Consider the following 17,159-nt stretch of genomic DNA (forward strand, 5'->3'; position numbering starts at 1 on the left):
ATATCTATTTGGAGCCACAAAGTAGAATGAGAACAGGTTCTAAGCATTTAAAGTTTCAATTCATAGGAGGTATTCAGCTCTGGTGTGTGAGCATTGTATGTGGAGAAAACAAAGGGTGGTAAATGATGGTTGGAGAGAAAAGTATAGTTACCTGATCGCTGACCAGCTGGCCTCCTTTGAGCGGCATATCATATGAAGTGAACACCTGTAGTCCCTGAGGAGGAGGATGCATACCAGCTCCTAAAAAGACAAAAGGCTGAAATTTAAAAGATATAACAAATTCACAAATGAATGTCATTAAATGACAGTAAAAGATATTTATTTTATGTATTTCACAGTAAATACATTTATATTGTTACAAAATATCTCTATTTCAAATAATCTCTGTTCTTTTGAATAATGGCTGCTGAAAATCCTGCTTTGACATCACAGTCCTGCTTGATTTGATATTTGTTATATAATTCAAAGTAATTCATACATTTTTAAGATTAGTCTATCCAAATTCGTTTTTGGACCACAGTGTATTTGAATGCTTGAATTAATAATTATTATGCAATCAAATTTGCTTGATGAAATTATTTTCTGCCTTCTGCTTGCAAGCATGTGCTCTCATTTTTTCATTTTTATCCAGATACCCTGATGCATCATCTTATCCAGATAACTGTGACATCATGCCAAGAAAGCACATAAGTGTTTAAATATAAACAAACTCCAGCTCCACAACTCCGGTATGCAATTAATATTTTATGTCTGTTTTGTGTTCATCTGCATGAGAAAATCCACCCTTTTGCCTGGCAGTAATCTTATCTGCATATAACATATTAAACAGGTCACATGCAGGTCAACGCTCACAACGTAAAAAAAGCTGAAATGAAAGGAGCCTTCAGAAAGTTCATTTTCATCAGTGATTATCTGCATTTATGCAGCTATTTGGGAGAGAAAACTGAACAAATTCTCTGTTCCAGGCCAATTTCATAGTCTGAAGCATAACGTATCTAACACCATTAAACAGAGCAACATAAATTCCCATGAGCTGTTATTCTGTTCCACATACTTTGTGTCCTAGGGTGAGAACAGAACCCACGCTAATCTTATCAGTCCTGATGAGGACTCACAGCGAGTCACAACAATCCTCAGAGGAGAGGTGGATGCATGTTGCAGTTCTGGCTAGATAGGATTCATTTCAAAGGCTTGTCAGGCATTGGTTTACTGGAGTCAATTCTAAATAGGACTTATATTATGCTTGATAGTCCTTTTACTAGCCATGATTGCCAAAGTGGTCCTTCTATACTAATATTTATATGATTACGTTAATAGGTTTGGTGCTATCTGTAGAAATCAGACTGCAGATTGCAGTAGAACTGTGACAGGATAAGATGATCTGTAATCACTTTTTTTTTTTTTACTTTTGATGGGTGGAATATTACTCCACTTTTCTCTATTATTAAATCTTTACCTAAACTGAAGTCTACCAAAAATACAACTGACCTATAAAGCCAGAAATAATGTCTATCCATCAATGATATAGTGTTTTTGAATTATCCTCATTTGGAGGCATTGCTCAACAAATACTGATATGCACTTGAAAATCAATTAGGCCTAATTTAAAAACAAATCAAAGAAATAAATACTTTAATGTGAAAGAATAAAATATTTAAAAAGATTTTTATTTCAAATAAATGCTTTTTTATTTCAAACTTTAATTTCATCACAAAAATAAAGCACATTTAGCAGCACAACTGTTCTCACCATTGATAATAATAAGAAGAAGAAATGTTTCTTGAGCACCAAATCATCATATTAGAATGATTTTGAAGGATTATGTGACACTGAAGACTCGAGGAAAGGCTGCTTAAAAATCGGCTTTGCCATCACAGCAATAAAGTACATTTTAAAATACATTCATATAGAAAACCGTTATTTAAAGTTTTTGAATGGTAGTGCATATTTTTACATGATTAAATTTATCATATTTTTATGATATTCCATTTTTGTTCTTTTAATGAACTAACCTATAAAATAAAGTGCCTTAATTTTATCTTTCAGCGACCTTTCTGACCGTCAAACTATCCAATTCTAATCTTTCCATTAAGCATTCGTCTGAAAATCTTTCCTTCTGGTAGCTGCTCTGATCGCAAGCACAAGCTCCATCTACCCAAGGGACCTCATAGATCCTTTCTTTTTCTTTCAAGGCAGAACTGTGTCATGGATAAATTCATCTGTGCTTTTGTTTGTGTGTGCGCCTGTGCCTCCCCATAACTATGCCAATACCCCTGCATACAACGGATGTATAGAGAAACCTTTTGTACCACATTTTCAGAGAGGAAATGTCTCCCCATCTTTCCCCCTTGTTTGGCCCCTCGTGGGTAATGCCTGATTGACCAAAGCACCTCTTAAAGGGGTCAAAGGGCAGACAAAACAGTCTGGTGTCATGGCAACCTGACTCTCAGCAACTAGAATGATAGGGTAGGCAGGGAGGGCTTTGAACAGACTCTCTGTCAAATTATTCTCAAACCCCTCTGCCGGTTTTCAGACTGGAACTAACAGACAAACAGCAACATACAAACTCCTCACAAAAAGTGATGAGTGACAAGCATGTTTTGAAAGCAGAAACAGAAGAGAAAATAATGACACTAAATAAACAAATAAATCAAAAGAGTAAATGTAATATTTGTAAATGATAAATGTCAAATATGGTACATATCTATATAGATTATATTAAAATGATATAAGAAAGTATATTAGTCACAATACACAGATTTAAAAAAAAATAATACTTATCTTATTTTACTTTCCATAAAGAAAGTGCAAAACTGTTAATTTTTTTGTATGTCTGATTGTAAATAGCACTTTTACAGCATCAAACATTGTGTATGCGGCTCCTTTAAACTCCCACAACCAACTCCATCACTTAATTAACTTTTTTTCTCTCATACTCAATACTGCATGATACACAGTTTTCCAATTTCCTGAACCTTAATGCCTTATGCCTGAATATTGATTTTTTTATTATTATTTGTTTCTCTGCTGGTGTGTACTAGCAATATGTAATTTTGTATCACGCTGCCAAATAATGTGACCTTATAACACACGACCAACAGTATGTGAGATGTTGTTAATTAATTCAGGGGGGAAAAAAACAGGCTAAAGCTTTTGCGGAGTACATTTCCATTGACTAACGCTTACCCTAAACCTATTTGTGCATGTCTATGGCAAGCAAGTGATCCCTCCCTAGATGGTTTTGGGCACACTACCGGGTGAGTTCACAGTTCTTTCTGTTCAGTGGATAAAAGGAAGGCTAATGCATACAGATCAATACTATGCCATGAGAGGGGCCCAGAGTGTGCAAGAGAGGAAGGGGGATTGGTGGAATTGGACAATGGAGCCACTGATTAATCATTCCTGTGCTGTTATTGACTTTCTGGTAAAGGGGTGAGTCAGAACCTAATTTATGTGGTTTTACTTAGCTATACTGTGGACAAATTTTTTAACCAAAAGTTTGCTAAATCTGATAAAACCTTCAAGGATGCCTTCAGGAAAAAATTATGCATACATAAATTAAATAATACATTGCATTTTGTTATATACATTTATTTTACATACTTGTTAAAAGTTTGTGGTTGGTTGGACTTTTTAAAGGGGTCCTATTATGCTCTTTTACAAAGTTTTGATTTTGTTTTGGGGGTGTACTAGAGCAGGCTCTCATACTAGGTTGTTCGGTTTATTTTTCACATATTTGACATTATTATAACACCTCTCTCCCTGGCATGGCATGAATGGCTCGAATAGTTCCTATATCAAATGAAGGCCCGCCTTCTGAAATATGAAATGTGCTGTGAATGGTTAGCACTGGAAGCACTCGGCTCCTGGTCAGGAAATGTCATGCCCTTACCATAGTCGCCTGAGAGCTTCAGTGTAAATATTGCATCAAAATCCGGATGACTGAAACCATTTTAAGTTCGTCTGCCTTGGGAAAGCTAGCATTTCTCCGACAAAGTGAAAACACTTGTTGCATTGTCTAATGTAGCTCAACCAGTTCTTATCCCATTTGTCTATATTTGTGATATCACAAATCCCGGACAATATGCATTGTAGTCCAAACGAGTCGTTCATTGAAGTGATTTCAGTTCAATAAAATATCTCCTTTTGAATCGGACTTTGAGCTTTGTAACTTTGCAGATCTTTTTTGTGCTAAACAGCAACATTACAGACTAACTAAAGTTGAAAAAGTGAAAAACCATAATAGCACCCTTTTAATGTTTTTGAAAAATATGCTCACCAAGGCTGCATCTACCTGATAAAAAAAAGTTTAGTAATAGTTTAAAATATTATTAAAATAATGAAAGTGTTAAATATATTTTCAAATGTAATTCATGATGGCAAAGCTGAATTTTCAGAAGCTATTATGTTCCTGTAGCTCAATTGGTAGCTCAAGGTTGGGTGTTTCGATTCCCCAAGAACACATCATACAGTAGGTAAAATTTTTTAGCCTGAATGCACTGTAAGTCGCTTTGGATAAAAGCGCCTGCTAAATGCATAAATGTAATTTAATTTAAATGTATTAATCTATATTAGTCATTACTCATCTGCCTTCAGTGTTGCATGATCCTTCAGAAATCATTTTAATATGCTGAATTGTTCAATATTATTTATTACTATTTCAAATGTTGAAAACTGTTGTGCTGCTTAATAGATAGATAGACAGATAGATAGACAGATAGATAGATAGATAGATAGATAGATAGATAGATAGATAGATAGATAGATAGATAGATAGATAGATAGATAGATAGATAGATAGATAGATAGATAGAAAGTTTTAAGGACAGGATTTATTTGAAACTGAAATTTTGTAACATCATAAATGTATTTATTTTCAATTAAATCAACTTTAATCATGCATCCTTTGTGAACAATTTTATTATAGTTATATATATATATATATATATATATATATATATATATATATATATATATATATATATATATATATATTATATCAATTATTAAATATGTAAGACATACAATTAAAATAAACTTTAAGGGGGGGGGGGGTGAAATGCTCGTTTTCACTCAATATCCTGTTAATCTTGAGTGACTATAGAGTAGTACTGAATCCTTCATAACTCCAAAAAGTCTTTAGTTTTATTATATTCATAAGAGAAAGATAGTCTGTACCGATTTTTCCCGGAAAAACATGACCAGCTGGAGGTGTGACGTGTGGGCGGAGCTAAAGAATCACGAGCGCCAGTAGGCTTTTGCGTTGAGAGCGTTTGGAAGCTGTGACATTACCGTGAGGGAAAAACCATCATCCAAAACAAACCATGGCTAACAGTCAGATTCAGCCATTTATTTATGATCCAGAACCAGATCCTGAGGCTGAAACTGAACGAGAGCAGCAGCAGCAACGACTCGCTCCGAGCGGGGCTCGAACCCGGGTCTCCGGCATGGGAGGCGGACGCACTAACAAGGAGGCAGAGATATTTTAAGCAGTTTCACTCACCGCCTGCGGTTCCAACACACGATCATGACCCTTTTTCGTTGGGATTGCATCATCCTTAAGAAATAAACGATACGCAAATCCGTCCTCAAACTGGGCCTTGTTTGTAAAACAAGCATCTTTGAAATGCAGGGAACAAACACAAACACTTGCACAACTCCTTTGATGCTCTGTAAAAATAAACTCCATCCACTGGTCCCTTAATGCTGTTTTTTTGGTAATCTGTGCAGGGTTGTCTTGCCCTGGCAACCAAAAACACACTTCTTTTGTGACTTTTCACGACGCTCTCGCTCTGATCAGTGAAATGTCTGTGCTCAGCCTCACTATACAGGAGCGCGCGCTCTTCCGGCAGAAGTGCCCTTAGGACCCATATAAGGAAATTCCGCTCCATCTAACGTCACACAGAGCCATACTCGAAAAAAAACTTTCCGAAACTTGTGACAAACCGGAAGAAGAATTTTGGGAACAAAAATACTCCTTCAAACGTACAACTTAATTTTTGAAACTTTGTCCATGTTTAGCATGGGAATCCAACTCTTTAACAGTGTAAAAAACTCAGTATGCATGAAATAGCATTTCACCCCCCCCCCCCCACTTTAATATAACAGAATAAATATTAATAATAATATTTATAAAATATATTTTATTATACTACAATGAAAACATAAACATTATAATTTCGCCCACAAATAATGTAATTTTTATTTGAAATTAAAGTGACATACAGCCAAGTATGGTGACCCATACTCAGAATTTGTGCTCTGCATTTAACCCATCCAAAGTGCACACACACAGCAGTGAACACACACACTGTGAACACACACCTGCAGCAGAGGGCAGCCATTTATGCTGCAGCATCCGGGAGCAGTTGGGGGTTCAGTGCCTTGCTCGAGGACAAACTCTCTAACCACTAGGCCACGATTTACCAATTTCATAGTTTGGAAGCATCTTTTTTATTTATTCATTCAGACAGGATGAAGAGCTTGACTGTGTGTTAACAGCACGACAAAGGGCATCCCACGGGGTGTTAAAAACAGACACATATCAGCCGACCAGACAACACACAGGAGGTCACCGGACAAGAGCTAAGGGGAAGGGAAGTGTCACATTTCCCCAGCTTTGACATCTGACCTTCTGGCTGTGACCTTGTACATTGTCTGGGAGGGCAGACAGGCACAGCTGAGCACAAATCACCTCCTTCACCAGAGGATGATGCTGTATGATCATTCATGCATCCAGACAATCTGTGACTCCTTTATTGTTTTACTTGCCTTTGTTCTCTGTTGATAAATATCTATCGGGTCAACTTTAACTGGTTAAATTTGAATAACTATTCAAATCCACTTGTAGAAAATCAGGTCAAGCTGATATCTACAGCATAGTGTGAAGCCAACATACTCAGAGCTCACTGAGTGACTCTTTTTCCAGTATTCAAGTCATTAATGCACACAAATTGAGAGCATTTCAGAAGGTTTCATCATATTAATTAGGAAATGCTACTGCTGAAGTACTATCAACAACAATTTAAGAGTCAAACATGCTCTCACTGTGACCAAACATAACAGTAGAGCTGAACACATCATACTATATCTAAAAATTGTAACTTGTAACAACTGATTTTATTCTTAAGCTATCATGTTTTTTTTTTCCATTAGACATTAAAGTCTGCGTGAACTGGAAGTTGCAAACTACTTTTCTCCAGTGTTGTGACGTATTTCCAAGAGAAACGGAATACTAAATGAGGAAAAATAGTGAGCGTGGCTTTATTTTCCAACTAGCACCTGATTGGATCTAGAAAAGTAATGACAGATATCTCACAAACCCCATTTCGTGTTCTGTCCAATTTTTTAAGCATTTGCGCGGGAAGTGCTTCGAGCACATGCGTGACCTCTCTGTTATCCCTCCTTCCTTGAAATGTAAAAATTCAAGCCAACTGGACCGTTACGAGGGAATTTTAGGGAATGGGAAAAGTGTTTTGTGAATGTCACAACCAAAAATGCACCTCCTCGCCATCTCTCCTTTAACACGCTGTCAATGACAATACTGTCAGTTGGAGGGGCATAGTTACGGATGCTAAGCAGACACCCAGACCGTCAAACCTATGTCATCAGGGAAGGTCCTTCAATGCAGAGAAGAGGGACATTTTCAGATTTTGATTTTTTTTTTAAATTGTGTGGATTGACTTGCATGGATGAATTGTTCACCACAAAACGATCAATTTAGGCAAACATGGTCAATTTTGATTTCAGTTGGACTTCAAACTTCACCTTGAACTTGTACAATGCACAAGTGTTTGCACCATAGACTGTATAAAAACATGGACGTTGTATCCGTGACGTCACCCGTAGACTCCTGAAGATTGTTTTTGAAGCTCAAAGTGTACAGTGCAGGCCGTTGACATCTTGGCAGCACGTCACCACGTGACTCTCCCGGACAATCGAATTTGGGGAAAAAGGCGAGAGCTGGTTGCTGAAGCCACGCCCACCTAGCTCTACAGCGTTGACAGCAGCGGCAATCAACCTGTCAGTGAAGTGGCCACGCCCTTAATTATGCAGAACTTTAAGGCTTAATATAATTTAAATGGATGAGTTATAATAAAAAAATCACCCACTCACAGTTGTCATGAGGGAAAAATTAGCTATATAGACCAAAATGATTCAAGCAGGCCCGAACTGTAACGATGCAGCTCTATTCTATAAAGGGGGAGGGGAGCAGCAGCTCGTTTGCATGTAAAGAGACAGGCATGAAAAACAGCGTGTTTCTGCTTCCACTCAAAATAGGCATTTTCAAAATGATATAATAAATGATCTTTATGGTATTTTGAGCTGAAACTTTACAGACACATTCTGGGGACACCAGAGACTTATATTACATCATGTAAAAAGGGGGCATAATATGTCACCTTTAAGTATCAAAAAAAAAAAAATGGAAAAAAAGAAAGCCTCTGGGTGTTCAGTACTGTTTTGAAGAATGAATGAATAAATTAGATAAAGTAATAAATTAGATTTTAAAATATATTAAAATAAAAAAAGTTATTGTTTAATGTTAAATGCCCCAAAAACAAAAGAAGCAAACTATTTACAGTTTGATTTGACAAATGAAGTCCTAATAAAACTTGAAGAAATTTAAACTTACAGCTTAGACATCTAGTTCAAAACATCTGTCTAGTAAAACCAAGAAGGAAACAGCTTAAATCTCCATAGTTCAATGAATCATAAAATCATTAAGCCATCTTTTAAGATTGTCTTTTCATTTAATGAAGCTCAAAGCCTGAGTCCTAGATTTTGATATTACAACAATAGATGCAAGACTATCAATGTAGTTAATAAGCCAAATCTAGATATAACAATTCATTATTAATTCAGATGAGAGAATAAACCTAGTTCCTCATTTGTTTAATTTATTTTTTCTTTTGAATTGGGAAATGGACTAAAATATCCTTTGAGAAAATGCCTCTCTTTTCCCAGGTTCCCAGATGAGCTTAAAGACCCATATCGAGCTTTGGGGACAGAGTGTGACACAAATATACCATTTTCTGGGACCACACACACACACACACACACACAAACAACCTGGACAGTGTAGGATCAGAGGATAAGATAGCAGAGACAGGCAGGAGATAGGGAAGCAGACATGAACAAAGTGCAGACACAGATGGAAGAGAGAAAGTCGAGAAAGAGAAGAGTATCTCCACAAGAAAGACAGGGATACAACACAAATAAAAGAGCACTGAGGACACTGGAACAAAGGTACAATTGAAAAGTGTGTCTATCCTGAAGCTGCAGGCCATATGTTCAACTGAATTTGTATAGTTAAAACCAAATCTTACCCTGCTTTCGGTAGCGAATGTGTACATGATACCCCAGTTTGCATATCTGTAAGCTTGTGAATCTGTGCATGTGGATACCTGTGTGTGAGTTGTGAGTGCACATGTTGTGCATGGCATATGTAAACCTTTAACTTTTGGGTGCTAGATACTTCTGGGTGAGCAGATGCAGCATATACAGTAGTGTACTGCATTTAACAATTTGAGGTATATAAGATTTTACAATATTTTTGAAAGAATCTCCTTTGCTCAATGTGTAATATATTTGTACAGAAACATAATCTTTTTTAAAGATAAAAAAAAAATCTAATATTTCTTAACATTTCTTAACATTTGTTTTAATTAGTTTAAATCTTTTGTACCATTCTAACTCTTTACTGTCACTTATGATCAGTTTATGTACTCTTGCTGAATAAAAGTATTAATTTCTTTCAAAAACTACTCTTATTTAACCTAGACGTTTGAATGGTAGATACTCCCTTTACTTCATCAGAGGAGACTGGTTATAAGACATCTGGTTATAAGAGAAATCTTTGACATAAATCATACACAAACATAAGCACCGAGCACGTGCACGTGGCTACATTTATATAACAGAAACACACACATATTCGTTTCACCCAACCCCCTACATCTCAGTTGTCTTAGCAGCAGTGAGGGGAAACAAAGAAAGAATGAGTGGATGCATAACAATTGCATGTGGCAAAAGTGAAGGTTGAAAAATGAAAATGCAACCTTGCTAAAGGAAAAGAAGGGAAGCAGAGAAGGTGTAAAAATGAGAGAGAATATCGCCAGTGAGGGAGTTTACTGAGGCAAGCAGCAGCGCTGTGACCTACTAATGCAGAACTGAGGAATTCTCATTGCTGACCCGAAACACATTCCTCTGGACTGCAGATATTAACCCCCACGCGACCACTGTATATACACCCACACCCACACATGAGTACTGTACACACACTAGCAAACCTCAGATATGACTATACAGTCATGATGACACAATATATCACTCTCACTTGGTCATACATACTAACACTTCTGTGTCACCCTCACTGTGTAAACCTGTTTAGTGCACACATACACACAATAGTGGTACCATTTCTTCTCCAGCGATTCCAAACACACAGTATAACAGCAGTCAGGCAACTATTAATTAGCCCCATACTGTCAGTGCATTTGACTGTGCAGGTGCAGAATATCACCTGAAAAATATCACCTCCACTATAGCACCACAGGAAATAATGCCTTTCAGTTCTTAAAGGGACAGTTCTACAAAAATGAAATTCTGTTATCATCTACTACCCTTTAAGATATTTCGAAAGACGATTTTGGTCACAAAAAGTGTGTGATCCGATGTTGTTTTGTTTTGTACCCCCTTGACTTGTGACAATGTGTGGCCAAAAATAGTTCTTCGGTAAGACCTTCAGGAAAGAAAGTCAAACAGGTTTGGAATGACATTGGTGTTATTTTAGTATTATTTCTAGAATATAATAGTGTTTATAACATTTTGAAGTTTCCATTTTAACTATAGTTCACCTTCTAGAATTTGTATGTGCTTTTTTATTATTTTATAATATTTCTATACAGCTTTTAGTATTATCAATTCCAGTCAACTATAATTTATTTTCGCTAGTTGCCAAGGCCACATATGTTTATTTATATATATATATATATATATATATATATATATATATATATATATATATATATATTATATTTTCATTTCATTTCATGTACATTTCATTTAGTTTTATTTAAGCTTTATTTTCATTACCAAAAATAATTTTCATAGTTTTATTTTTACTTTAAGTTTTTTTTTGATTTATCCATTAAAATTTAGGGTTACATTTGACATAGACATTACATGACAAAAAATTATAAAAATATATTAAATATTTATATTGAATTGGGTTTGCCATTATGGTCAGAATCTCAGGAATCAAGTTCATTAAACAGTGAGAGCAGTTACATTTTTGTTACAGAATATAAGCTGTTTAAAGAAGATAGAAATGTTTGCTTACTTTTAATGTAACTGAACTTTAGACAGGATCATTTTTCAGAAATGTAATAAAAAATCTTAAGATAGCTATATTTCTGCTCTACTGAATGTAATGCATATCCACCTGTTGTTGAAAATGGCATTAACTCCCCAAAAAACGTCTTAATTTAGCCTAATTTGGATGGTGAAGTGGGCTGAGATTTGATGAAAAAGCTATTTAGACCCGAGTCACTAGTAAGGTTAGCTAAAAATATACAGTAAATACTACAATTTAGGCCAATTAGACACATTTACGGACACATTTGATACCAGAAGAACGAGGCAAATTGTCGTATATGTTCCATTGTATGCAGAAATGCTTTATACAGAGCCCACAGGAATATAGTTTTTTTTTCTTCACAATATCAAATGCCATCTACGTTAACTCCATATGACAATATATCAGTCATGAATAAATCTTTGTTACTTTGATTGCACAAAGTTGAACCGTTTTACTATAGAATTAAAAATGAGCCTAATAATAACCTGAAGTTAAACGAAGCAGCAGTGAATGTCCAAACAGTAGCAGTGGAGATCCACTGTGAGTTTTTTGGGATTCACAGCAAAATGAATTTTCCACATTCTATTCCTTAGTGAGAAATTGTAAGAGAGGAGGCAGCGCTGATGTCAAACCTATTGATTTTTTGAGCACTTCAGTGAGGGTGGGCTCAAGCAATCTGAGACACTTGAACATACGGAGTCAATGGCCCTTATACTGTTTTGTACTGCTGGTGGTATGTATTCAAGACAAGGCTCAAGGCAATTCATTGGTGATACTGAATCTGATGTAGTATTGTATAAATGCACTTGCAAGCCAATGATGATTGACGTTTCAGCTGAGATTCAAAATTCAAGGAAAGTTAGCTACACAAATATTGAATAGATTTTTTTGCAACACAAAAAATAATAAATAAATAAGATATGCCATGCAGAGTACTGTATATGGTTATTCAAAGAAAAGGCATATTTAGTATGTAAACCAGTGCGGATTCGTCATAATAACTCTGCTTATTGAATGCTCGAGATATATATATAGTCGATGGTTATAGCATACAAAGATTAATGCAACTTCCATCCATTCTTTTGGTTTTTGATTATCACAGACTCCGAAAGCACAAGTCAATTAGAGATGGTCAAATATAACTAGTTTCTATGTGAAATGAAATATTTTAAAGCTTGGCATAACTAGATAAATATATATTTCTTTGCACACTTGCAGTTAAATCATACAGTGCAAAAAAAGTTCACGAAAAACTCAGTGCTCACATAAAAAGCACAATTTTTAAGAACACAAAAGAAAGAAATCGACTGGAGAGGGAACTGAGAATCACAGTATCTAAACGCAAAAGCTCTTAACTTTGTCTTCATTAGATTTATGCTGAAAGCAAACATCAGTTCTGGGCTGTTTTCTAACCACTAGACTGCCATTACGCTTTTATATCTCGGCAAGTTAGCAGGAACCATGAGGTTAGGGGCAGTAGAGGATAATCACCGTGAAGACAGGTATGCAGTCAGAGGTGAGATATAAAACCCTGAAAGAAACACAAATGCAAGCAGAGAGACAGAGGGTGGAATAGCATGCCATTATCAAATCATAAGAGGGGAATAAAACTTACTTTCTTCTCAGAGAGTGGGGAAACTGTTCGCTGATGTTGACATTTGAATTTACTGGATTGATAATAACAAGCGTTACAGCTGTAAACCTTTTCGCAATGGCACAGGCAGCGGGGATGAGGGGTGATGGGAGGAGCATGTTATGGAGAAAGAAGAGGGGACACCCCAATAAAGGGACTACGCTACATATTTAATCCGATTCAAGTGAAACAAAAGTGCCACAAACTGAGAAGGCCAGGACAGACTTTGCATAAAGATCACACTTTCTACAAGTGCATCAGTGCAGAACTAATTTAATTGATGCAAACGGTAAGTACTAAACCTTTCATGCGATCATCTAGACTTACGGGCCCCATTTTAACCTTTTGGTGGAGTCATAAATATAAGTCTACTGTGTTAGCAATAAAGTGTCTACACAAATTCACAACCAAAGCTAATATGTGTCGAACAAGAAAATAAAACGTGACTGCTGCAGGAAGGAAAATGTGAAGGAAGAGGAAGGAAAAGTGCCTCAAGTCTCCAAACGCATGGTTACTTTTGCACATTAAGAAGCAGATTAGTTACACACTAATAAATCACCCAGGAAAAAGAATATTAGAATATATTAGCATAAAAAAATATAGAAAAACAGAATAAGAAAGATGAAAAATGCAGACAAGAAATTACCAAAACAAAAGCAAAGTGAAAAGCGAAATACCAGCAAGTGTTGGAATTAAACGGTGGCTTCTCTTCCCACGATTTTGCCCACTTCCAGGTCAGCCATCCCTCGTTTCTCCTCGCACGGGTTTCTCTCCTACTTTACTCTTCTCCCTCTCATATTTCAGGTTTCTGCTAGTCCACTCTGCTCAGTCCTGCTCTCTTCTTTTACCCCCTCCTTCCCTCTCTCTCTCTCTCTCTCTGTGCCTTTTCATCATTCCTCTTCACAGACACCTCTCTCTTCCGCTTCCCTCCTTTCTTTACAGATAAGTGTAGAGAAGAAGGGGAGGGGGAGGGAAACCTGCACCGTAAAGAGAGCGGGACTTGTGTGTTACAAGTAAAAAAAAAAGAAAAAAAGGGCCTCTCAATGAGAAACAGGCTATCCCAGTGTGTGATACACAGCTTAGAGAGAGAGAGCCGCATTGAGCCGGTTTCTCCACCCGTCGGGTGAAACCGCAATACTAGATGCTCTTAAAGCGGTGCGCTAAAAGACGACCTGATGTGAGATGAAGAAAAGTGGTGTTTATTAGTATGTGCATAAGTAGGAGAGAGTGAAGGATACAGGACAGATTGAGAGAGAGAGAGAGAAGGGGGGTGGCTTCAGAAAGAATATCTTTTAGTGGGAGGGAGAGAGAAGGAGAGTGGCAGTGAAAAGAAAGCAGAGGGGTGGATTTATTCACATGTTCACGTTTTCTCTCATTTGGGATCAATGTGCTGTTAATGTTACAGGAGCATACAGATGACTCCTCTCGGCTTGGTTACTGTTCTTTATTCTCAGCTCGTCCTCTTGGTAAGGAGCATGTAATCTTGCACTTGAACTTGTAACTCTCTCCCTGGTCTGCAACCCCATCCTGGCCTCTCCCTGCCTGGGAACCTCCTGCAGGAGAAACACATTGAGTCTGAGGGGCAAGAAAGGGAAAGTGAACATTGATATGCAGAGCAGAGAGGGGTAGGAGAGTCGGTGCGATATCCTGACAGACGACTCTTCAAAAAGACATTTCAATATAATGTGTACATACAATAGTTTTTATCATTTATAGGAAATCATTTAGGCTCTGGTATCATGTGTCACAAAACTCTCCCCTCCCCTGTTTATCATATTTACATAGTTGTTGGGTAAACTATTGAACACAATAAACTACACCAGCATACATTTAGACAAGAGTGTTTAGACAACTTTATAATGAAAGTAGGTTTTACACCAAAGCATATATTTCTTCTTCTATTTTTCATAAATTATGTCAGATTCAATGCAGGTTGTCACATTTTTACAAATGGTCACAAATTGCCCCTTATGTGGCAACACACCCACCTTTGGGTCTTTCTTCTTATTATCATTCTCTAGAATTCTGTAACATTCAACAGCTTCATGATTTTAGTTATAGTATGTGCCGATAAAAAAAAGAAAAAAAAAGAGCCTGCATGGAGAAATATTTACTTAAATAAAAGGTGTGAAAATCCGCCCCCAATCCTCATATTTATATGTGCTTAGACTACATAGTCCTTCCTCACCTTTGTTTTGAGCAGAAAGGTCAATTCAAATGTCTCCCTTCAGATCTCAGAATCCCTATATTCACGTTTGTAATAATTGTGGTTCAAATGGAACAAGTTCTTGCTTTCCAGAACTACGGTGCCTGTAAGGTGACATGGTTGGTTCACTTAGTTTTGTCGTGGCCACAATATAATAACTCGTGAGAACGTGATAATATGTTGTGGCCACGAGATATTAATTTGAGGGAACATCATATTAACTCATCATAATATTATGTCGTGGGCACGAGATCATTTTGTCGAAGTAACAACATCCTTATGTTGTGGCCTCAAGATGTTATATTGAGAGAATGATATCCATTTCTCATGTTCACGACTTCTTATGTTGAGGGAACAACATAGTTTTTCCTCATGGCCACGAATTTAATGTGTAAACAAACCCGCGTGTCCATATAGCAGCTTTATAGCAAAAGGTCTCAAAAGGTCTGTCACTCTGTCAAAATAAAAGCCCCGTCTTGAATATATCGGTTAATAAGAAAAACTTATCGGCAGATGCTGATATTTGAGAAAGGCTAAAAATCGGCCAATACAGTACATCTGTTGACAACTAACTTCAACATTCACTCTTATTGCAGAATTCAGAAACATTCTCCTGCAAAGCATACTGGGAACTAGAAATCCCCCAAAGTTTCTGTTAATGTCAATATGGTGCATACTGGGAACTAGAAATCCCCCGAAGTTTCTGTTAATGCCAATATGGTGGACTTATCAATGGACTGCAAGCAAACAACATTTGATATGATGTATTAGGTAATTTTAATATTGTGCTGTTCTGTTGTTTGAACTGTTTTCATAACCCCTATCACCACTGGAACTGACCTGTGACATTTTTTCTCACTACTACCTGTGCCCTAGAGATAACAATGTGTAATTATTACAATCAGTTTGACAAAATATTTGCATTTTAAGGGTTAGTTCACCCAAAAATGTAAATTTGTTCATGTTCTATTCACTCTTGAAGCATCGTAGGTGTATGTGACTTTTTTTCTTTCAGAATGATCAAATCAGAGTTGCTTGCTCTTCCAAACATTTCAATGGGGGTAAGCGGCTGTTTGTTGTCAACAGTTCAGAAGACGTGAAATAAAGTGTGCTCATCTGTTATAAAACGTCTCCCACACAGCTCCGGGGGGTGAATAAAGTCCCTCTGTAGCGAATCCATGCGTTTTTGTAAGATAAATATCCAGATTTCAAACATAATAAACCCTTTTTCTCACATCTGCTGACTGTAGGACGCGGAAGACGTGCAGGCAGTAGATGGAAGACGTATGCATCGCGTCTGTGCCTCTGGGAAATGTAGGAGCAAAGTAAACAAAGTTTACTTAAGCAAAGGAAAACCTCTTGGCTTATTTTGAAATCCTCCGACATTTTTCTTTACAAATCTTTGTTTTTTGCTTATAATTCGTGACTGGCATTTTGTTTTGTTCTCTCTCTGCACTCTTCATTAACCACGCAGCGCTGACAAAATACAGCATCTACCTGCACGTCTTCCGGTTCCCAACAATCAGTCAGCAGAAGTGAGACAAAAAGTGTTTATTACATTTCTGGATATTTATCTTACAAAATGCATGGATTTACAGGGGGCCTTTATTCACCGCGGAGCTGTGTGAGGGACAGTTTATTACAGATGCGCTCACTTTATTTCACGTCTTCTGAACTGTTGACAACAAACACCTGCTTAACCCCATTGAAAGGCTTGGAAGAGTAAGGACAATTTTTAATATATCTCTGATTTTATTATTGTGAAAGTCACATGTGAGTAGAAGATGGACAAATTTTCATTATTGGTTGAACTAACCCTTTAAGCACATGCAGTTCATTAATATTATACAGTAGTTTTGTAAATACACAATGTTTAGACCAACAGAGCTTTACATTTTGTTGACGACATTGAACAAGCCTTTAAAAGTAATCAAAATCACAGTCTCACCTCTTTGATT

At 36.7% G+C, this 17,159-nt stretch overlaps 1 long non-coding RNA gene across 1 annotated transcript in view; it reads right to left on the reverse strand.

Annotated features, from left to right (window-relative positions):
- The window catches only part of LOC128031146 (uncharacterized), a 33,876-nt gene extending 19,333 nt beyond the window's left edge, over positions 1-14,543 (reverse strand). The window contains exons 1-2 of the long non-coding RNA XR_008188056.1: positions 13,673-14,543; positions 152-240 (exon numbers count right to left, since the gene is read on the reverse strand). This is a non-coding gene — a long non-coding RNA (uncharacterized LOC128031146). The remainder of the gene's footprint in view (positions 1-151; positions 241-13,672) is intronic.
- Between the last annotated feature and the right edge of the window lie 2,616 nt (positions 14,544-17,159).

This window comes from Carassius gibelio, chromosome A16 (assembly GCF_023724105.1).
Source record: "Carassius gibelio isolate Cgi1373 ecotype wild population from Czech Republic chromosome A16, carGib1.2-hapl.c, whole genome shotgun sequence".
Taxonomy (NCBI): domain Eukaryota; kingdom Metazoa; phylum Chordata; class Actinopteri; order Cypriniformes; family Cyprinidae; genus Carassius; species Carassius gibelio.